Below are 23,978 nucleotides of genomic sequence, written 5' to 3'. Positions count from 1 at the left end.
AGATTAGCTATGTCTTCAGGCTGCCAAAACATTCCTTTGGGAGGCTTTGATTGGAGTTCAGAAATGACGTAAAAGAGGTGAGGCCTGGCTCCCTGAGCTGGTGGGAGTGACGGCGTGGGTAATGTCACATGCTGTCTTATATTAAAAGAAAAACCTCAGACAAATTAAGTTTAACAGAGTATAACGGAGCAAAGAGCGAGTCATGGATCAGGCAGCCTCCCAGAACAGAGTAGGCTGAGAGAGACTCCAGCACAGCCGTGTGGTGGAAGATGATGTATAGACAGAAAAAGAAAAGTGACATACAGAAAACAGAAGTGAGGTACAGACACAGCTGAATTGGTTACAGCTCAGCATTTGCCTGGTTTGAAGAGCTGGCCGCCTTTGGCCAAAACTTGCTTGGCACAAGAGTAGTTTGCGGTCTGTTTACACATCTAGTTAGGTTACGGTTCACGCTAATAGAGACATCTTTGGCTGAACTTAAAATAGGTGAGGAGGCAGCTTTAGGCTAAACTTAATTGAACGCTCATTTTATTTTATTCTTTTGGCAAATTGTGCTCAATAGGTAAATTCCTCTGTAGGATGCCAGTCACTTTAAAAGTGAAATGTTTTGATTGAAACATTTGATTAAATGTTTTGATTAGCAAAGTGTTCATTGCTAGAATTTCCAGGAGCAAGCAGCAGTAGAAACATTAGCAACACAATTTCCTGAAGTTAAACTTATTTTGCTGTGGATATACTTATTTTGAGATGGGGTCTTTCTATCTTGCCCAGGGTAGACTGGAACTCTTGGGCTCAAATGATCATCCCACCTCAGCCTCTCAGTAATAGGGACCATAGGCTCGTTGCCACCCCACTCAGTGTAGCTGTGGATATTTTCAATGAGAGCCAAACCAATTCGTGTGTGAAAACCTAGTCATACAGCCAGGTGTCTTAGAACTTTGGGTGGGGTCATCAATCTAAATTATAAGTTGGCCCCACATGGAAATAGTTGGAGGTGGGAAGGGAAAGGTGAATTCTTAGAGCCCTGGTCCCTGGAACTCCCTGGTGCTCAAGCCCCATGGCTTTGCACTGGGTAATTTACACCACTTTGTAACTCGTGAACACATTAATTATGCAACAGTTGGTTAGTTTCCTTAATCATCATGGGATTTGCCATGCCACAACCCTGAAAATAGTATGGTGTGTACCTTAAACTTGCTGTAGGTGAAAAATACAACTCAGTCACTTTGTCTTCTGTGCTTAGATGACAGGACTTTCTGAAGCAATACATGGAAACTTAATAATGTCCATCAAGAGCATATTAGAGAATAAATCTTATGTAAGAATAGTGCTGAACATTTAGAGAAAGGAGACTGTCAGAATTTGTCTATTCAGTGTGAATTTGAGGGTAGTTGTAAGGATTAGAGGTAATGTATGTTAAAGTGTCTGGTCCACAGCAGGCACTTTACACATATTAGCTATGATGATCGCAGAGGTGGAGCTGTCTGCGCTGGCATCATTTGAATGGAAGGTTGAAGGTTGAGATCAGTGACGTACAAATCTCATTGGAATTTCCTTAGGAGCTTTCTAAAGTTTACATTTCCAGGTTCCAGCACTAGAGATTCTTATTCTTTTAATGGATTTTTAAAAACAAAGCCCTGCAGCTGATTCTGAGGGCCAGCTAGATTTAGAAAATCCCAGATGAGGGGATTTCTAAATTCTCTTTCAGCTGTACCATCCAGAGGCTGGAATATTGAGGAGGTTTTTTTGTGATCCTCATTGCTCAAGCTCGTGCAAATTTGCATTTAACCAAAGTCAACTGATTTTATTGTGCTTCCTCTCAAGATATGAGAGTCTGTAAACTGGTTGGAAACATAAAGGGATACTAAGTCTGAGAAAGCAGTTTCTCCACACTCATACAGAACACCTCACACCAGATGTGCAGGTTTTTTCCCCACACCAACCGATTCTCCAACACCATATGGGTGTCCTGCAATTCAGTTTAATTCTGTCACTCTCTACCTGAAGTTAGATTCAGATGTCACAAGTGAATGGGCTCAGTTCCACAAGACTCCCCCTACTCAGATGCCAGTTGCAAGTCCAGGCCTTCCGTGCTTCTGACTGACCTGTTACAAATTGGGGATTTTTTTTTTTTGAGACAGTCTCATTCTGTCACCCAGGCTGGAGTGAAGTGACTTGATCTCAGCTCACTGCAACCTCTGCTTCCCAGTTCAAGCAATTCTCATGCCTCAGCCTCCTGAGTAGCTTGGATTACAGGCACCCGCCACTATGCCCAGCTAATTTTTGTATTTTTAGTAGAGATGAAGTTTCACCATGTTGGCTAGGCTGGTCTCAAACTCCTGACCTCAGGTAATCCACCTGCCTTGGCCTCCCAAAGGGCTGGGATTACAGGCGTGAGCCACTGTGCCAGGCCTTTAAACTGGAGATTCTTATGCCCTTCTTTCAGTTTGATAATTTGCTTGAACAACTCACAGAACTCAGAGAAACACTTTACTTACATTTACCAGTTTATTATAAAGGATATGGATGAATAGCCAGACGAAAAGGTAAACAGGGCAAGGTTTGGAAAGATCCTAAGTTCAGAAGCTTCTGTTCCCTGGGAGTTGGGATGCACCACACTCCCAGCACATGAATGTGCTCACCAACATGGAAGCTCATCAAATCTCATTTTTATTTTTATTTCTAAAACTTTTCTTTTTTTTAACCTTTTGTTTGAGGGGTGGGGTGGACAGAGTCTTGCTCTGTTGCCCTGGCTAGAGTGCAGTGGTACCATCATAGCTTACTGCAGCCTCAAACTCCTGGACTTAAGGGGTCCTCCCACTTCAGTCTCCCAAGTAGCTGGGACTACAGGTGTGCACCACCATACCCAGCTAATTAATTTTTTTTTTTTTTTTTTTTTTTGTAGAGACAGGAGTCTTGCTTTGTTGTCCAGATTGGTCTTGAACTCCTAACCTCAAGTGATCTTCTCTCCTTGGCCTCCCAGAGTGTTAGGATTACAAGCAATAGCCACAACACCTGGCCCAAATCTCATTTTTAAAGTGTTTTTAGAGAGTTTAATCTTCAGCTCCCTCCATCGCCACCTTTCCTTAGAGGTCAGTGGGTAAGACTGAAAGTTCCACCCCCTAATCACTGGTGATTAATCTTTCTGGTGGCTAATCTTTCTGGTGACTGATCCCATCCTGAGGCTATCTAGGGGCCCCATCCTAAGTCACATTAGCATAAACTTTGGAAAGATCAGATGGCAGCCCTTACAAATAACAGAACATACTCCTATCATTCAGCAAATGCCAAGGATTTTAGGTGCTGTATGCCAAAAACTGGGAACAAAAACTAAATATACTTTTTAAACCACGCTGAAGAAAATGAACATTCCTTTTTTTCTCTTAAACCAGAGTGAAAATAGAAATCTGTCTTTTAGGCTGGGCATGGTGGCTCATGCCTGTAATCCTAGCACTTTGGGAGACCAAGGTGGGTGGATTGCTTGAGGTCAGGAGTTCAAGACCAAGCTGGCCAGCATAGTAAAACCCTGTCTCTACTAAAAATACAAAAATTAGCCGGGCGTAGTGCTGTGCGCCTGTAGTCCCAGCTACTCGGGAGGCTGAGGCAGGAGAATAGCTTGAACCCAGGAGGTGGAGGGTGCAGTGAGCACCGAGATCGTGCCACTGCACTCCAGTCTGGGCAACAGAGTAAGACTTGATCTCAAAAAAAAAAAAAAAAAAAAAAAAAAAATTAGATGGGTCATATGTAGGTGTCTGTGGTCTGTGATATTGTTCAACCTAGTTATTCTCAGTGCAAATCGCCTAACAGGCCTCGGCTATTCACCCATAGCCATTCCAATGCTTTACAGAATCCAAGACCTGTGAAGTCTGTAGGCAGGCCTCAGCACCTAGCCCCTGGTGCAGATCCCCATGTGCTCATTCTGAACCTTATCTTATGGTATGAACAGGAATAAGATATTGCAGAGTATCTACTGTCACATTTTCCTGATGCCACATACAACAGTTTGTGCTCATGTGTGGAGAACATTCCCAAATGTGTACCCCTTGCCACCCAAGGCATTTTTCTCCTAGACAAGAAATCTTATCAGAATACAAGTGATTGAGAATAATTCATTAATGCATACATATATATAATTATTATATATATGAATGTGTTTGCATTGATATATCCACTTACAAAAATTAAACAATTATTTGCAAATGCTTGCTTGACACATCTTCTAAATGAAAGAGATGCATTTTTGTGTCCAGACATCATGATTGAGTGTTGTCAATGTAGAGATTTCTTTTTTTCTTTTTTCTTTTGAGACGGAGCTTTGCTCTTGTTTCCCAGGCTGGAGTGCGATGGTGTGATCTCGGCTCACTGTAACCTCTGTCCCCTGGGTTCAAGCGATTCTCCTGCCTCAGACTCGTGAGTAGCTAGCTGGGATTGCAGGCACCGGCCACCATGCCCAGCTAATTTTTTGTATTTTTAGTAGAGATGGAGTTTCACCATGTTAGCCAGGCTGGTCTGGAACTCCTGATCTCAGGTGATCCACCTGCCTTGGCCTCCCAAAGTGCTGGGATTACAGGCACGCGCCACTGCGCTTGGCCAATGTAGAGATTTCTGATGCCCAAGAAAGGTACACATTGTAATTCAGTTATCATACTGCATCTGCTGAAAGTGAAACCATGGGGGTCTTGTTTAGTCTCAGATGAGGTATTGCCTGTCTTCGGTTTGACTTTGGGTTTGCGCCGTGGGCAGCCTCTTACTGGCACATTTCTCTATTATCCTATCAAAAATAAGAGAGGGTTGAGAGACTTGTGGTTTTTGAGGAAGTTGGAATCTTTAGCACATAATAATTTTGGAATCATAAACTTTTCTCATTATACATTTGCCAGGAACTTGAACTGAATTGAACCTGGAACTCAAACCTGGGCCAAGCTAACCAACTTTAATTTCTGAAACAATAAATTGGCTAACCACAAACCAATGAAGAAATGTTTCACTTTAAACCTACTCAACCTATTCAAACCAAAACCAGCCTTAAGTATTTTGTAAGACCACAGAATCATAACATCAAAATGTTTTCAAGTCAAACCTAAACTGAAGTAAAATTTGGTTTGAGCTCCTGACATCATGTCATAGTTGAAATGCTTTTATAACATTCTGCATGCTTAGTATGATGATAGTTTGATATACAGTTGACCCTTTGTATCTGAGGATTGAAAATATTAAACAAAGAAATAAATATTGCAATACAATAAAAATACAAATAAAACAATATAGCATAACAATTATTTACATAGCATTTACATCGTATTTAGTATTATAAGTAACCTAGAGATGATTGAAAGTGCACCTGAGGATGTGTAAAGATTATATGCAAATACTGTACCATTTCATATAAGAGACTTGAGCATCAGAGGATTTTGCTATTGTGGTTTTCACCAATCCCCCATGGATACCCAGGATGACTGTATAATAGAATTTTGTATTTGAAGATCTTAGAAGAATTGCCAAGGTTTCATAGACTAGAGTCACTGAGGGTTTACTGAAGGTAAAATAGTGAGTCAGAAGAAAACGTGGATAGGGGCTGGACAATTGCTTTAGGTGTTTGTTACATTGGTAATTGACCCAACTTGCCAACAGTTATGTGAAGTTTCTTTCTTTCTTTTTCTTTCTTTCTTTCTTTCTTTCTTTCTTTCTTTCTTTCTTTCTTTCTTTCTTTCTTTCTTTCTTTCTTTCTTTCTTTCTTTCCTTCCTTCCTTCCTTCTTTCCTTCCTTCCTTCCTTCCTTCCTTCCTTCCTTCCTTCCTTCCTTCCTTCCTTCCTTCCTTCCTTCCTTCCTCCTTCTTTCCTTCCTTCCTCTTTCTTTCTTTCTTTCTCTTTCTTTCTCTTTCTTTTCTTTCTTTCTTTCCTTCCTTTCTTTCTCTTTCTTTTTCTTTCTTTCTTTCTTTCTTTCTTTCTTTCTTTCTTTCTTTCTTTCTTTCTTTCTTTCTTTCTTTCTTTCTCTCTCCTTCCCTCTCTTCTCTCTCTTATTCTCTTTCTTTCTTTCTCCCCTTCCCTCCCCTTCCCTCCACTCCTCTCCCCTCCCCTCCCCTTCCTCTCCCCTCCCTTTCCCTTCTTTTCCCTCCCTTCCCCTCCCTTCGCCTCCCTTCCCCTCCCTTCCCTTCCCCTCCTCTTCCCTTCTTTCTTAGTCTAACTCTCTCACCCAGGTTGGAGTACAGTGGAGCGATCTCGGCTCACTGCAACCTCTGCTTTCTAGGTTGAACCAATTCTTCTGCATCAGCCTCCTGAGTAGCTGGGATTACAGGCACCCACCACCATGTCCAGCTAATTTTTTGTATTTTTGGTAGAGATGGGGTTTCATCATGTTGGCCAGACTGGTCTTGAACTTCTGACCTCAAGTGATCTGCCTCGGCTTCCCAAAGTGCTGGGATTAGAGGCGTGAACCACCGCACCTAGCCTTAAATGAAGTTTCTTCTGTGGTATTCATAAAGAAAGAAACAAACAGTAGATCCATCATCTTGCTCATATACTACCTGCTACCTTGTACTACTAAGTGTTAAGATAATTTAAATTTACTAATAGATATGATTCTTTGTTACTTAGTTTTTTTTTTTTTGTTTTTTTGTTTTTGGCAGAGTCTCACTCTGTCACCCAGGCTGGAGTGCAGTGGTGCAATGTCGGCTCACTGCAAGCTCCACCTCCCGGGTTCTCGCCATTCTCCTGCCTCAGCCTCCCCGGTAGCTGGGACTACAGGTGCCCGCCAACACGCCCAACTAATTTTTTTTTTTTTTGGTGGAGACGCGATTTCACTGTGTTAGCCAGGATGGTCTCTATCTCTTGGCCTCGTGATCCGCCCGCCGCAGCCTCCCAAAGTGCTAGGATTACAGGCGTGAACCACTGCACCTAGCCTGTAACTTAGTTTTTGTTTGTTTTATTGAGATGGAGTTTCCCTCTATCTCCCAGGCTGGAGTGCAGTGGTACCATCTTGATCTCGGTTCACTACAGCCTCCGCCTCCTGGGTTCAAACAATTCTTCTGCCTCAGCCTCCCGAGTAGCTGGGATTACAGGTGCGCACCACCATGCCTGGCTAACTTTTGTATATTTGGTAGAGATGGGGTTATGCCATGTTGGCCAGGCTGGTCTAGAACTCCTCACCTCAAGTGATACACCCACCTCACCCTCCCAAAGAGCTGAGATTACAGGTGTGAGCTACTTCACTTGGCCAGTTTTTTTTTTTTTTTTTTTTTTTTTTAATTACAGTTATGTTTAAACAACTACACAATGGCTGGAGGACCCAAAGCTCCACTTCAGTCAGGTGCTTAAAAGTTGAGGGATTCTGGTGCATTTACTTGGTTCCTCTGGTATGATTCTTTTGAGTGTGCGTGCACGTGTTTTGAACTCTTTCAAGCCTTTAGGATACCAGTTGGTCAATTAGGACTTCTGTAACTTAAAAGGATTTATGTCTTTTTAAAATTACGAAATATTTTAAATATTCAGATAAGTATAGAGCACAATATAACAAGCACTCATGTACTTACTCCTCACTTAAGTCAAATCAACATTTTGCTTTATTTTCTTCAAATCTTCTCCTCTTTCTTCATACTTTTAATCTTCTCTTTTAGTTTTTTCCCAACCATCTGTTGCTTGTTGCATCTTGCCTTTCTCTTCTTTCTCTTTTTCTTCATTCTTTTTCTTTACCTTAAGGAGTAAAACATTATCAGTATAGTGCGAGGCCCTGTGTGCCTCTCGTAAATCACATTCTCTCCTCTTCTTTTTTTTTTTTTTTTTTTTTTTTTTGAGACGGAGTCTCTCTGTGTTGCCCAGGCTGGAGTGCAGTGGCCGGATCTCAGCTCACTGCAAGCTCCGCCTCCCGGGTTTTTACGCCATTCTCCTGCCTCAGCCTCCCGAGTAGCCGGGACTACAGGCGCCCGCCACCTCGCCCGGCTAGTTTTTCGTATTTTTTAGTAGAGACGGGGTTTCACCGTGTTAGCCAGGATGGTCTCGAACTCCTGACCTCGTGATCCGCCCGTCTCGGCCTCCCAAAGTGCTGGGATTACAGGCTTGAGCCACCGCGCCCGGCTTCTTCTTTTTTTTTTTTTGAGACGAAGTCTCGCTCTGTGCCCCAGGCTGGAGTGCTGTGGCGCAATCTCGGCTCACTGCAAGCTCCGCCTCCCGGGTTTACGCCATTCTCCTGCCTCAGCCTCCCGTGTAGCTGGAACTACAGGCGCCCGCCACCTCGTCCGCCTAATTTTTTTTGTATTTTTAGTAGAGACGGGATTTCACCGTGTTAGCCAGGATGGTCTCGATCTCCTGACCTTGTGATCCAGCCGCCTCGGCCTCCCAAAGTGCTGGGATTACAGGCGTGAGCCACCGCGCCCGGCCCTCTCTCCTCTTCTTAGAGGTAAAGTCTCCAAATTTACTATTATTCATTCCCATGCATGTTTTCAAGCTTTATATAATTGAAATGATACTATACACAGTTTCTGTATTTCTCTATTTTATATTTTATTTATTTATTTATTGAGACAGAGTCTTGCTCTGTCGCCCAGGCTGGAGTGCAGTGGCATGATCTATCTCAGCTCACTGCAACCTCTGTCTCCAGGGTTCAAGCAATTATCCTGCCTTTGCCTCCTGAGTAGTTGGGACTACAGGCATGTGCCACCACGCCTGGCTAATTTTTGTATTTTTAGTAGAGGTGGGTTTGACCATGCTGGCCAGACTGCTCTCGAACCTCTGACCTCAGGTGATCCGCCTGCCTTGGCCTTCCAAAGTGCTGGGATTACAGGCATGAGCTACCATGCCCGGCTTCTCTATTTTATACAAGTGTAATTATACTGTACACATTATATTGCTGTATTTCATGTTTTTAAGATTGTTCAATGTGTATACAATGGCATGATATAATTTATTTTTAACTATTATGCCTCACTCTTCTTTATTGATCACTTCCTTGTTTTGGGGTCATTTAGATTTTTTTTTTTCACTTTTCACTGTTATACACCACACAGAAATAAACGTTCTTGTACTTGTCTCTTTGTATATATTTGTGACTTTTTCTCTAGAACATATACCCAGGGGCATTATAGGTAGAGTACGAACACTTCCCAACTTTATTAGATGTTCCTAAATTGTCCTGCAGTCATATTAGTTGCATGTGCCATTTCTTGTTGATACATAGGCTTTCTACACTTTGGTATTGCTAGGAATTTAAATTTTGGCAATGTGATAAGTTCCCGATTTTATTTAATTTCAGTTTGCATTTCCCTGATAACTAGTCTTTTCGTGTTTATGAGACATTTTGATTTCCTCTCTGAACTCTTTTCTATTGGGCTGAGTTTCTTTTTTTGATTGATTTATGGGAGTTCTTTCTATATCGTGAATACGGATCCTTGGCCCATTATAACTGTTTCATGCATCTTTTGTTTGTTTGTTTGTTTTCATTGTGTTTGGCATCTAGTTGAACAGAGATGGTGGAGAAGATGATGTACTAGACCTGGCAAGAGCCATGGGGATTATTCTAAGTCTATGGAAAGTGCCAGGGTCAAATCAGTGAATCCAAGCCAAAGACCAGTCAGAGGTCAGAACTGAAAATCAAAGCCATCAGTAACAACTACACCAAGGTTTAGCAAGCAGGCAGAAATGGATATTATTATCTTCATTGCCTGGGTAAGTAAACTGTTGCTCAGGATGGTGAAGTGCTATTTTAGTCAAGGACAGAAGAAAGTGATGGTGGTGGTAACATCCTCCTGCTTAAAATCATCTGCAGGCTCTTAACTGCCTGTGGAACAAACTAAACTGCTTGCCTTGACACACAAGGCCTGGTTTCATCCCTAACCTCCTCAAGCATATTTACTGCAATGAAACTTCCAAAAGTTCCTTAGATATACCCAGAGCTTTCCCTATTTCTTTTCTTTCTTTTCTTTTTTTTTTTTTCCTTGAGACGGAGTTTCACTCTTCTTGCCCAGGCTGAAGTGCAATGGTGAGATCTTGGTTCGCTGCAACCTCCACCTCCCGGGTACAAGCAATTCTCCTGCCTCAGCCTCCCAAGTAGCTGGGATTACAGGCTTCCGCCAACATGCCCAGCTAATTTTTTTTTTTTTTTGTATTTTTATTAAAGACAGGGTTTTACCATGTTGGCCAGGCTGGTCTCAAACTCCTGACCTCAAGTGATCTGCCTGCCTTGGCCTCCCAAGGTGCTGGGATTACAGGCATGAGCCACTGCCCCGGACTCCCTGTTTCAACTCCTCTCTCAAGGTTCAGCTCCAATTCAGCTTCCTCTGTTAATGTCATTGATTGCCCCCAATCAGTGGAAGAGCCTATGTCTCCTTCTGTCAATATTTTTATAGCTTTCTGATGGCCTTTACCGCCTTATATTTTAACTCCTCAAGTGCACTGCAAACTTGCCTAGGCCAGATCCATAACTCACCCAACTTTCGTGCCTACACAGTACTAATACTGCTGCCTAGAGCTTAGTAAGTACTCTGTAGGTGTGTGCTGAATGAATAGATAAAGTGATCCTTCATCCTATGCTTGAATACCTGAATGTGGGGAATTGATTTCCCAATAGAGAATACTTTCCAATTGGACACGGAGTGTTTGAAAATTTTTCCTGAGATCAGTCATGATCTCCCCACAGCTTCTACTAACCTTGGAACCACTTCTGATCCCTTTTAGATGCCACAGTCCTCAGGTTAAGTGCTTTCTGAAAATGACAGCTAATTTGGAATGTAAGTTAATTTTAGTGCACATAGTGAAGTCATTCATCTATTCTGACTTTAACATTTAGTGTGGGCCGGGCATGGTGGCTCATGCCTGTAATTCTAGTACTTTGGGAGGCCGAGGTGGGCAGATCACAAGGTCAGGAGTTCAAGACCAGCCTGACCAACATGGTGAAACCCCGTCTCTACTAAAGATACAAAAATTAGCCGGGTGTGGTGGCATGCACCTGTAATCCCAGCTACTGGGGAGGCCGAGGCAGGAGAATCATTTGAAACCTGGAGGTGGAGGTTGCAGTGAGCCAAGATCGTGCCACTGCATTCCAGCCTGGGGTGACAGGGCAAGACTCCATCTAAAAAAAAAAAAAAACCAAACATTTAGTGTGAAAGAAATATTTTCATTGATCTATGCCTTTTTTCCCTTTTATTTATTTGAAAAGTAGTCTCTTTAATGGAATTGAACAGACTTAAAACACAGTTTTTGGTTTCATAACTAACAAAACAGATACATTTTAATGAATTCTTACTTTTCTGGGCCAAATCCTTTACCTATCTTACCCCATGTAATGTTTATCACCACTCAATATAGGTAACTGTCTTTCTCTTATTATAGGCAGAGACCCTAATGTTCTGAGAAGGTAAGGTTATACAGAGATAAATGAAAGATAAATGTTTTAAACTTAGCTCTGTTCAATTTGTTGTCAAGTGTTAACTACAATGCTGGGCTGGGCATCGTGGCTCCCGCCTGTAATCCCAGCACTTTGGGAGGCTGAGGTGGGAAGATCACTTAAGGACAGGAGTTTGAGACCAGCCTGGGCTTTTCTCTAAAAAGAAATTTAAAAAAATAGCCAGGTGTGGTGGTGTATGCCTTGTAGTCCCAGCTATTGGGGAGGCTGAGATGGGAGGACTGCTTGAGTCCTGGAGTTGGAGGCTGTAATGAGCTATGATTGTGCCACTGCACTCCAGCCTGGACAACAGAGTGTCTACACACACACACACACACACACACAAATGTAACTTAGCCAACAATCAAGTTGATAATAACTTTTATGCTTTGGCAATAGCATACTGAAATTATTTTATTTTATTATTATTATTATTATTATTATTTTTTTTTTTTTGAGACGGAGTCTCGCTCTGTCGCCCAGGCTTGGAGTGCAGTGGCCGGATCTCAGCTCACTGCAAGCTCCGCCTCCCGGGTTCACGCCATTCTCCGGCCTCAGCCTCCCGAGTAGCTGGGACTACAGGCGCCCGCCACCTCGCCCGGCTAGTTTTTTGTATTTCTTAATAGAGACGGGGTTTCACCGTGTTAGCCAGGATGGTCTCGATCTCCTGACCTCGTGATCCGCCCGTCTCGGCCTCCCATAGTGCTGGGATTACGGGCTTGAGCCACCGCGCCTGGCCTTATTATTATTATTTTGAGACAGAGTCTTGCACTGTTGCCCAGGCGGGTGTGCAGTGGTGCGATCTTGGTTCACTGCAGCCTCTGCCTCCTCAGTTCAGGCGATTCTTCTGCCTCAGTCTCCCGAGTAGCTGGGATTACAGTCACATGCCACCACGCCCAGCTAATTTTTTGTATTCTTAATAGAGACGGGGGTTTCACCATGTTTGCCAGGCTGTCTTCAACTTCTGACCTTGTGATCCACCTGCCTCAGCCTCCCAAAGTGCTGGGATTATAGGCATGAGCCACTGTGCCCGGCCTATTTTATTTTCTATTCAGAGAGCAAGAGCCATGAGTTCGTAGCTAAGTGAGGGAAAACTGGGGAATGGCTTTGTCCATTCCTTTTCCTTGAGGTGCCAGTTAAGGGAGCTTGAGCATCATAAGCCCTCAGTTTTGTCTTAAGTTCCTTTTCTAACCTGAAGTAAAACGGATGCAGCAGAAAACAACTAGTGAAAAAAACTGCAAAACTGACCCCGTCTCTGTTTTACCATCTGTTCTGAAATGAACCTCTTAAATCCCTTATTCCCATTAGTGGGTTGTTTTTAAAACATATTCCCAAGGAAATGAATTTGATTATTTCTTTATTTCTCCAGGTTTCTTGGGCCCTCTATTACTTGAACTGCCGGCTTACATTTTCTGAAGTATGTCTGCAGTGAAGCCAGGCAGAGCACATTAACAGACCTAGCATGGCACGGCTAAGTAATCCAGTAAAAGTATTCTTGTTGTGCAGTGCACGCATTCATAGGACCATTTTAGTTATTGCTGTAATTAGTTCTGATTCAAGTATTCCACAGAGAATGAGGTTTCTAGATTGAAAGTGGTCAGATGCATGTTGGCAGTGGGGATGTAGGATGCAGATGGCAGACAGAGCCTGAAGGAGAGATGAGAGATGTTTCTATATGCCTCAATTTGTGGCATTTCTGATTTTTATATGAACATTAAACTTGGTTGAGCTGAAGTGCCATTTGCTCTAAGAGAGGATAATGTACACTTATCCCTATGCTTTCTAAAAAATAGACTGAAGCTGTAAATGGCACAGGCATGGGACGTCATAGAGTGATATTTACATTACGAAGTACCTGTAAGACTTATACATAGGAAAAGAATAAGCATATTTTAACCGTATAGTTGTAAGTGAGATTACTTTGACCCTTGGCTGAAGACACAAGATTAGAAGTCTTAAATCGGGAGGAGACCCAAGACATCATACAGGCTTTCTTAAATTGCGAGTATGACAAGTTTTATTGATGAATCAGCAGAATATTTACCATGAGCCAGAAGCTTTGCAAGGCATTAGGAGTCCTAAGACAAATAATACATAGATCCCCTTCCTTCAAGGAGTTCACAGTCTACTGCAGGAAGCAGAGCTCTAAATAGTTTTTTTTTTTTTTTTTTTTTGAGACGGAGTTTCACTCTTGTTGCCCAGGCTGGAGTGCAATGGCACGATCTCGGCTCACTGCAACCTCTGCCTCCTGGGTTCAAGTGATTCTCCTGCCTCAGCTTCCTGAGTAGCTGGGATTATAGGCGCCCACCACAATGCCCGGCTAGTGTTTTTTTGTATTTTTAGTAGAGATGGGGTTTCACCATGTTGACCAGGCTGATCTCGAACTCCTGACCTCAGGTGATCCACCGGTTCGGCCTCCCAAAGTGCTGGGATTACAGGCATGAGCCATTGAGCCTGGCCCAGAGCTCTAAATAGTTTTTAAGAACAAGTGGTATGTTTTAAAAATGATAAGTGGCATTTGGCATATGTCCCCTGGGAGTTGAGAGGGGCACTCATGCTGCCTGGGACAGGGTTGTGGAAGGTTAGGAAAGACATCAGAGAGAAAACTGCCTTTTAAACTGCCATTGGAAGGATACCAGGAAATCTCTAGGCCAGGGGGTGCATAGCCTGGGTAGTATTCTAGGCAGATCCTTGTTCAAAGATTTGGTGACGTCAAAGAGACATCACATTGCGTTTAGGGAAGCAAGATGCTCAATAAGGCTAGAGCTTGAGAGGGCGCTAATAGGAGTTAAAATAGAAAAACGAAGAAATGGCTGGGCATGGTGCCTCATGCCTGTAATCCCAGCACTTTGGGGGGCCAAGGCAAGTGGATCACTTGAGATCAGGAGTTCGAGCATGGCCAACGTGGTGAAACCCCGTTTCTACAAAATAGACAGACAGACAAACAAACAAACAAACAAAAATAGCCAGGCATCATGGCGGGCGCTTGTAATCCCAGCTACCTGGAAGGCTGAGGCAGGAGAATTGCTTGAACCTGGGAGGCAGAGGTTGCAGTGAGCCGAGATCGTGCCACTGCACTCCAGCCTGGGCGACAGAGCGAGACTCTGCCTCCAGGAAAAAAAAAAAAAAAAAAAAGAAAGAAAAAGAAGGAAACTAGCTAGATCTTGAAAGGATGTGACATCAAATTAGGGAGTATGGAAATCATCATATATGCAGTGGAAGAATTATTCCGAATTTTAAAGAGAAGAGTAATATTCACATTTGTCATTTTCTGGTAAAAGTAAGAAGGTTCATTGTTAACTGTAGAGAACAGCACTGGGGAGACAATGGAAGTAGGAATTAAGGCAGTGGGAATGGAGAGGAGGGGACTTACTGAGGGATGTTAAGGAATACAGTTAATAGCACTGAAAGGGATAAGGAGCTGAAAAGTTAAAGGAAATTCCCCAATTTATGGCATGGGAAACTGATGAGATGATGATGTTATTTGCTGGAAAAAAAAATCCAGTTTTGTGAGAGTTTAAATTGGAACATATAAAATTTGAAATTGTCTGAGATACCCAGGTAGCATGTCCACTGTCAATTAGAAGTATGTTTCTGGAACTGAAATGAGATGTGCATGCTAGAGATATGGTTTTGCGAGTTCATCAGCCTTTAAATAGCAGAGGAAGTCATGGGAATAAATGTCACCTACTGACAGTTTATAGAATAAGACAAAATGAGGGCAGTTCTGGTTCTGACAATGTGGCAGATAAGAAAACTTGAAAACCCACCCTCTACACACACATGAAAGTGTTAAAAATAGTACGGGCACAGTGGCTCACGCCTGTAATTCCAGCACTTCTGGAGTTTGAGGCAGGAGGATCACGAGGTCAGGAGATCGAGACCATCCTGGCCAACATGGTGAAACCCCATCTCTACTAAAAATACAAAAATTAACTGGGTGTGGTGGCGCACAACTGTAATCTCAGCCACTGGGGAGGCTGAGGCAGGAGAATTGCTTGAACTAGGGAGGCGGAGGTTGCAGTGGGCTGAGATTGCACCACTGAACTCCTGCCTGGTGACAGAGCAAGACTCTGTCTTAAAAAAAAATAGATAAAATAAATTTTAAAAAAACTTAAAAATAATGCAGCGGATCATATTAAGGCAGAGCTGCACTCAGAAGATAAAGGGTATTTTCAGGGACCAGAAATGAAGAAAGAATGGAAAATCTTAGCAGTAAATGGATGAGCTAAGGTGGTGTTTGCTGGCTTATGTGAAGTGGAGTTCTCAAGAACCTAGAAGATTGCATTGTAATGCATATATAGGGTCAGGAGATACAGTCTTTGGCCTCGCTGAGTTAGAACTGTAAATTCAAATCCAGCTGGGATCGTTTAAGGTACAGGTATTTCAAATGGTGGATTAGGGGAAAAAAATGCCTTTTTTTTTTGGCACAGAAAGAAGACAAGTAAACTTTTATTTTGGCTTTGAAATAGAAAAATAAAATCTCATCTGGAAATTTTAAAATCAAAACATATTATTATGGGTTTGGGGTTCAAAAATTTTTAACATATTTATTGAAGTGTAATTTGCATATTATAAATTTCACTTTTTTAAAGTGAACAGTTTGATGTATTTTGACAAATGTATATATTTGTATAATCGTCACAATAGACAACATATAGAACATTTATATCACCTCAAAAAGTTCCCTTGGTGGGGCGCGGTGCTCACACATGTAATCCTAGCACTTTAGGGGGCTGAGGTGGGAGGATTGCTTGAACCCAGGAGTTGGAGATCAGCCTGAGCAACATAGCAAGACCCCATCTCCATCTCTATTTGCTGTATTTTAAAAATATTTAAAAGCAAAAAAGTTCCCTCATGTTTATTATAGTGCATCCCCTTGTCCTACTCCCAGCCTCTGGCAACCACTAATCTGGTTACTGTGGCTACAGTTTTGCCTTTTCTAGAATGTGATATAAATGGAGTAATGGAGTCATAGTCATACGGTATAAAGTTGTTTTTTTGACGGAGTCTCATTCTATCTCCCAGGCTGGAGTGCGGTGGTACAATCTAGCTCACTGCAACCTCCACCTCCTGGGTTCAAGTGATTCTCATGCTTCAGCCTCATGAGTAGCTGGGATTACAGGTGCCTGCCACCATGCTTGGCTAATTTTTGTATTTTTAGTAGAAAGGGGGTTTCATCAGGTTGACCAGGCTGGTCTCGAACTCCTGACCTCAGGTGATCTGCCCAACTCAGTCTTCCAAAGTGCTGGGATTGCAGGCGTGAGCGACCCTGCCTGGCCCAGTATATAGCTTTTGAGGTCTGGCTTCTTTCACTTATGATAAAGCTTTGGATATTCACCATGCTGGTGTATGTATCAGTAGTGTGTTACTTTTTATTGCTGAATGGGTATCCTTCATTATATGGTTATACCATAATTTGTTTATTCTCCAGTTGATGGACATTTGAGTTATTTCTAGTTTTTGGCTATTATAAATAAAGTTACTATGATCATTCATATAATTCTTTGGGTGTTCATATTTATACTACATATTTAGTCTGGGAATTACACAACCAAAATATTAATGCAAAATTTGATTCTGGGCTGGAAATACCTCTGGGAAACCTAATATAAGTAAATGTACAATGTTTCTGGAAGGTTCCATGCCAACCTAGGCTACATAGGAATCTCCCTTCCAAAAAATCAACCAAAATGAACATTCACTGGACATAAACAAGAAGGCTTATAGTCCCAGAACTTTAAATAATAAGATAATCAGGTACAAACCATAAATAATAATTTTAAGTAATTAAATTAATAAATTATTTAAAATATGTAAAAAAGGTGCTGTGAGAAAAGAACACATAAATTCAAACAAGAGCGTAACTTCTAGAAATGAAAAATATAATCAATGGAATAGAAAAATCTGGTGAATGAGTTAAACAGATTAGTCACAGCTGAAGAGAAAAGAAATGAACTGGAAGATACTTTAAGAAAAAAGCTTCGGCCTCCCAAAGTGTCAAGATTACAGGTGTGAGTCATTGTGCCTGGCCTGGAAGATACTTTTAAGAAACTAACAGAAAACAGTTTAGAGGATACACATAAACACACACATATACACACATGCAAAACAATGACTAATATGAAAAATATAAAAGTAAATTAGTACTAATTCTGGAAAGAGACCTGGCATTGGTGGCTTACGCCTGCAATCCCAGCACTTTGGGAGGCTGAGGCGGGCGGATCACCTGAGCTCAGGAGTTTGAAACCAGCCTGACCAACATGGTGAAACCTCGTATCTACTAAAAATACAAAAAAAAATTAGCCAGACTTGGCGGCACATGCTGGTAATCCCAGCTACTCAGGAGGCTGACACGGGAGAACAGCTTGAACCTGGGAGGCAGAGCTTGCAGTCAGCTGAGATTGCGCCACTGCACTCCAGCCTGGGCAACAGAGTGAGAGACTGTCCAAAAAAAAAAAAAAAAAAAAAAAAAAAAAAAAAAAAAAACTCTAGAAAAACACCACTTATAAACCAGAAGGGATAGGAATTTTTTTTTAGATATTTATATTATTCAGGAAAAGAATAAAACTATTGATTAATGTTATATTTTTATTAAGTCAAATACGAGTATTAAAAAGTAAATGTAACCTGCTTTTGCTTGTGGTAACAGCGGTGGTAAGGATATATATGTTTATATATATATGCCATTGTATATTTATTAGCTATCTCTGCCTCTGGAACTTTTTGTATCCCTTGCACTGAGGGATATACATTGAGGGATACACACACACACACATTTTACACACACACACACACACACATACACAGAGAACCTACTTGAAAAATCAGAGAAATGCAAGTTGAAATAACATGTCATTTATATCCGGCAGTTAGGCAAAAATACAAAGCAGAACTGCCAGATGTTGGGGCAACCACCTTAAAGAGCAATTTCGCAGTTCATGTTAACTCAGAGATCCATAACCTTTTATAAACTTAGTCTGTTTGTGCTGCTATAACAAAGCATCATAGTCCTGGGTCATGTATAAGCGATAGAAATTTGTTTCTCACAGTTTTGGAGACCAGGAAGTCTAAGATCAAGGTGCCAGCAGGTTTGGTGCCTGCTGCGGGTCCCATCTCTCTGCTTCCAAGATGGCGTCTTGTTGCTGTGTCCTCACATGGCAGAAGAAGAGAAAGTGAAAGGCAAAGGGGGCTGAACCCACTGTCTTGAGTCCTTTTATAAGGGCACTAATCCCATCCATGAGGGTCCACCTTCATGACCTAATTACCTCCAAAGAGCCCCACCTCTCAATACTATCACACCTCTCAGTACTATCACATTGGCGATTAACGTTCAACATACAAATTTTGGAGTATGCATTCAGATCATAGCATACACCTTGGAGAAGCAGCTCTAAAAATGTAATCTAGAACTCTTGGTGACCCTGGAGACTCTTTTGGTAGTCAGTGAGGTCAAAACTTTCCATAATGACACTATGCAGTTCTTTTCACACTCTCATTCCTTCATAAGTAAAGTTTTCCAGAGATTATGGGATGGATGATGACATCATTTCTGGGGCAGTTAATGCGTTGTGTGCTGTAAATTATTGTTTTATAAATTTTTTTTTTTTTTTTTTTTTTTGAGGCGGAGTCTTCACTCTGTCGCCCAGGCTGGAGTGCAGTGGCACCATCTCGGCTCACTGCAAGCTCCGCCTCCCAGGTTCGCGCCATTCTCCTGCCTCAGCCTCCCGAGTAGCTGGGACTACAGGCGCCCGCCACCGCGCCTGGCTAATTTTTTGTATTTTAGTAGAGACGGGGTTTCACCGTGTTAGCCAGGATGGTCTCGATCTCCTGACCTCGTGATCTGCCCGCCTCGGCCTCCCAAAGTGCAGGGATTACAGGCGTGAGCCACCGCGCCCGGCCAAAAAATTTTTTTATAAAAATCTGTTTTAATTTCTAATATGATAATATTGATAGTTATAATCCTCATAAACAAAAGTTCTTTTGGGTTCCCAAGAGTGTTAAGGTATCCTGAGTCCAAACAGTTTGAAGAGAAAGTTTTATTCATGTGATGAGAGATGCAGAAGAGTGCTTACTGCAGCCTTATTTGCAGTTGTAAAAAGTTGGGGACAGTCTGAATGTTTATCAATAGGAGAAAAGACAAATAAATTGTTTTAGACTTTCTTTTCTTCTTTTTTTTTTTTTTTTTTGAGACAGGGTCTCACTCTGGTGTCCAGGCTGGAGTGCAGTGGCACAATCTCGGCTCACTGCAGCCTTGACTTCCTGGGCTCAGGTGATCCTCACACCTCAGCCTCTCAAGTAGCTGGGACCACAAGTGTGTGCCACCACACCCAACTAATTTAAAAAAATTATTTGTAAGGCCAGGTGTGGTGGCTCACACCTGTAATCCCAGAACTTTGGGAGGTCAAGGCAGGTGGATCACCTGAGATCAGGAGTTTGAGACCAGCCTGGCCAATGAGGTGAAACCCTGTCTGTACTAAAAATACAAAAATTAGCCAGGTGTGGTGGTGGATGCCTGTAATCTCAGCTACTCGGGAGACTGAGGTAGGAGAATTGCTTAAACTCGGGAGGCAGGACCTGAGATTGTGCCATTGCACTCCAGCCTGGGTGAGAAGAGCGAGACTCCATCTCAAAAAAAAAAAAAAAAAAAAAAATTATTTTTAGAGATGAGGTCTTGCTGTGTTGCCCAGACTGGTCTCAAACTCCTGACCTCAAGTGATCTGTCTCCCTTGGCCTCCCAAAATGCTGGGATTACAGGCATGAACCACTGTGCCAGGCCAAGAATTTGTTTTAGTTCTTTAAAAAATAATGTTGAAAATTTAACCCAAAAGAACAAATTATAGGAAGATATGAATGGCATATACCATAAAGTTTTAAAACCTAAAAAATTGTTATATGTGTATATAAATAGCTTTAAAAATTGCATGCGTTTTAAAAACAGTCATGAGAATGATGAATAACAAAACCAAGATGGTGGGTATTGCTGGAAAGGGAGGGATGGTAATGATATTGCTGAGAACATTCAAGGAAATAATATTACATTTGTTATTTATTTATTTATTTATTTATTTATTTATTTATTGAGATGGAGTCTCGCTCTGTCATCCAGGCTGGAGTGCAGTGGCGCAAACTCGGCTCACTGCAAGCTCCGCTCCCCAGGTTCACACCATTCTCTTGCCTCAGCCTCCCAAGTAGCTGGGACTACAGGCGCCCACCACCACGCCTGGCTAATTTTTTTATATTTTTAGTAGAGACGGGGTTTCACTGTGTTAGCTGGGATGGTCTCGATCTCCTGACCTCGTGATCCGCCTGTCTCGGCCTCCCAAAGTGCTGGGATTACAGGCGTGAGCCACCACGCCTGGCCTGTCATTTATTTATTTAAAATAATCTGACAAAAATCTGTGCGATGCCTTTTTGGTATTTTTCATATTACACTTTATACTTTTCTGTGCTCTTAAAATAGATAGTAATAAAAATTAATTTTAAAATTATAAAAGAGCCAATGAGGGAACTCTGGGAAACCAGCCTTGAAAGGTTGGGCAGAAGAGTCAAATAATTCTTAGAAGGAGAAGTCGGGAAACAGTGGAAAAATCAGAAGATTAAATTGGGACAGAGCTTAATCAGTAAACCAGCTGAGAGAATATTGACTTCCCCTCCCCTCCTGATGTAGTGTTATAAATTCTGGAGAGAGAGGAGAGAGAGAAACATGAGTGGGATTGTGAGAGTACAAGTTTGTAAGCACAGCATTGCTTGAGGATGAGTCTAAAACAGGATGAGTAACCCAAAAGATTTGCATTTTGGGTATTGTCTGAGGAGAACATGGATGGGTAACATGGATGGAGAAAGGGGCATTAAAGAGCTGCTTGAGATGTCATGTTATTTTAGTGTCTGCCTACATTCTAGTGACTTTAAAAATCCTATATTTATTGACATTACAATTTCATGAACTACGCTTAGTGCAAGGGATACAAAAAGTTCTAGAGGCAGAGATAGGTAACTAACTCTATAATGGCATTGAGGAGAAGGGTGGGTTTAATTTTAATTGCATCTAATTTAATTAAGTGAGAAAAATTAATCTTGTTTGTACCCTAATTGAAGGGGACCAATGATTAACATCAGAAACAACAGACAACACCAAAGACATCTCAATTGATTCAGCTTACACAATTCTGACTAAAACATCACAGTTCTGCAAACTTTCCGCTCCATGAGCACCAAAACCATTGCGCCCAGAGCAGCTGCAGACAAGAGCAGAGGTTTCAGTGGAAATCTTAAACAAGTGTGATCAAGATCCGGAACCTTTTCTTTGATGAATAGTAACAGGAGATGAAACATGGCTTTGCCAGTACAATCCTGAAGACAAAGCACCGTCAAAGCAATGGCTACCAAGAGATGGAAATGGTCCAGTCACAGCACAAGTGGACTTGTCAAGAGTGAAGGTCATGGCAACAGTTTTTTTTTGAATGCTCAAGGCATTTTGCTGGTTCACTTTCTGGAGAGCCAAAGAAGGATAACATCTGCTTATTATGAAAGTGTTCTGAGAAAGTTAGCCAAAGCTTTAGTAGAAAAACACCCAGGAAAGCTTCACCAGGGAGTCTTTCTCCACAATGGCAATGCTCCTCCTGCTTATTCCTCTCATCAAGCAAAGGCAATTTGAGAAGACTTTTGATGAGAAATCATTAGGCATCCGCTTTATCATCATAATTTGGCTCCTTCTGGGTTCTTTTTGTTTCCTAATTTAAAAAAATCTATAAAGGGCACACATTTTTCTTCAGTTAATAATGTAAAAAAGACTGCATTGATATGGTTACATTTCCAAGATCCTTAGTTCTTTAGGGATGGACTAAATGGCTGGTGGACTAAATCCCTTACAAATGTGTTGCGACCTTGATGGAGCTTACTTTGAGAAATAACGTCTATATATTTTATATTTTCATTCAGTTTTTCAATGAACTTTTCGAAGATTTTTTTTTTTTTTTTTTTTGTCGGACGGAGTCTGGCTTTGTCGCCCAGGCTGGAGTGCAGTGGCGCAATGTCGGCTTGCTGTAAGCTCCGCCTCCCGGGTGTAGGCCATTCTCCCCGCTCAGCCTCCCGAGTAGCTGGGACTGCAGGTGCCCGCAACCACGCCCGGCTAATTTTTTTATATTTTTAGTAGAGACGGGGTTTCACCGTGTTAGCCAGGATGGTCTCGATCTCCTACCTCGTGATCCGCCCGCCTTGGCCTCCAAAAGTGCTAGGATTACAGGCGTGAGCCATCGCGCTTGGCCTTTTTTTTTTTTTTTTTTTTTTTTAATTTTAAGTTTTAAAGTAGAGGCAGAGTTTTGCTATGCTGTCCCAGCTGGTCTCGAACTTCTGGGCTCAAGAGATCCTCCCACCTAAGCCTCCGAAAGTGCTGGGATTACAGGCATGAGCCACCATGCCTAGCTGAAGTCCCCTTGTCTAATTGGAGTTAGAGAAGGCTTCACAGAAGAAGTGACATTTTTTAAACTGGGTTTTGAAAATGAGGTGTTTGTCAAAGGTAATTGCATTTGAAAAGACATTAGGTGTTAAGAAGATAAACTAAGGAATCTAAGTAATAGAGTATAGCAAAAGTCAGACATTTAGAAATAGCACATAATCACTGACAGTTTTTTAAAAAATAATGATGAAATGACTAATTTGGTGAAAAATTGATATGCAGAAAGATAAATATGAGCTCAGAACTCCCAATAGACCATTTTTTTGACCTTTACTGAATGTTACTTTAACAAAGCTGCCGTCAGAATTTTATGCCAGGGAACTTTTTCAAGAATGATACAGGCATCTCGCCATGTTAAGTTGGCTACTAGGATACTTACTACCTGACAATTACTTTTATTTCAGATCTTGAACATCTTTAAGATGAGTAAGTAGAAATTCTAAACCACTAATGCATTTGCTGAAAAATATTTCCCCCCTATTTTTAAAACCAAACATGCTTTCAGTGTACACCCTGGATTGGCATTTAGATGAGTTTAGGGTAAGCAGATAATCAATCATAGGAAGATAATAGACATCAGTGATATTGCTTTGAAAGGAATACACTCTGATTTATGTTAGAGATTTGTTGTTTATGATACCTTTAAAAAATTTGTGATGGAATAAGGCTTTTATAGTGAAGCCCCAAAGAGAAAGCCATTGTTTATTTATTTATTTAAATAATCCATTTAACCTTATAGTGATTAAATTTGAATGTTTGGAGTGGTTGCCTGTACCTGCAGTTTATATAACTTATAAAGATGAATACTTGGCAGGTGATGAGGATATTAACGAATTGACAATACAGACTTTAGTTGTTGGTTTCAAAACTCATTTTTGGTTTCGAAACTAATTTACATTTACCTACACCTGTGAAAATTGTCTGAAGTTGGAGGGTTAAGAATATCATTTCAGGCCAGGTGTAGTGGCTCACGCCTGTAATCCCAGCACTTTAGGAGGCCAAGGTGGGTGGATCACCTGAGGTCAGGAGTTCGAGACTGGCCAACATGGTAAAACACTGTCTCTACTAATAATACAAAAATTAGCTGGGCATGGTGGTGCACACCTGTAATCCCAGTTACTCTGGAGGCTGAGGCAGGAGAGTGGCTTGA

The sequence above is a fragment of the Macaca mulatta genome, chromosome 1, assembly GCF_049350105.2.
Source record: "Macaca mulatta isolate MMU2019108-1 chromosome 1, T2T-MMU8v2.0, whole genome shotgun sequence".
Taxonomy (NCBI): Eukaryota; Metazoa; Chordata; class Mammalia; order Primates; family Cercopithecidae; genus Macaca; species Macaca mulatta.
This window is presented reverse-complemented; position numbering follows the sequence as displayed.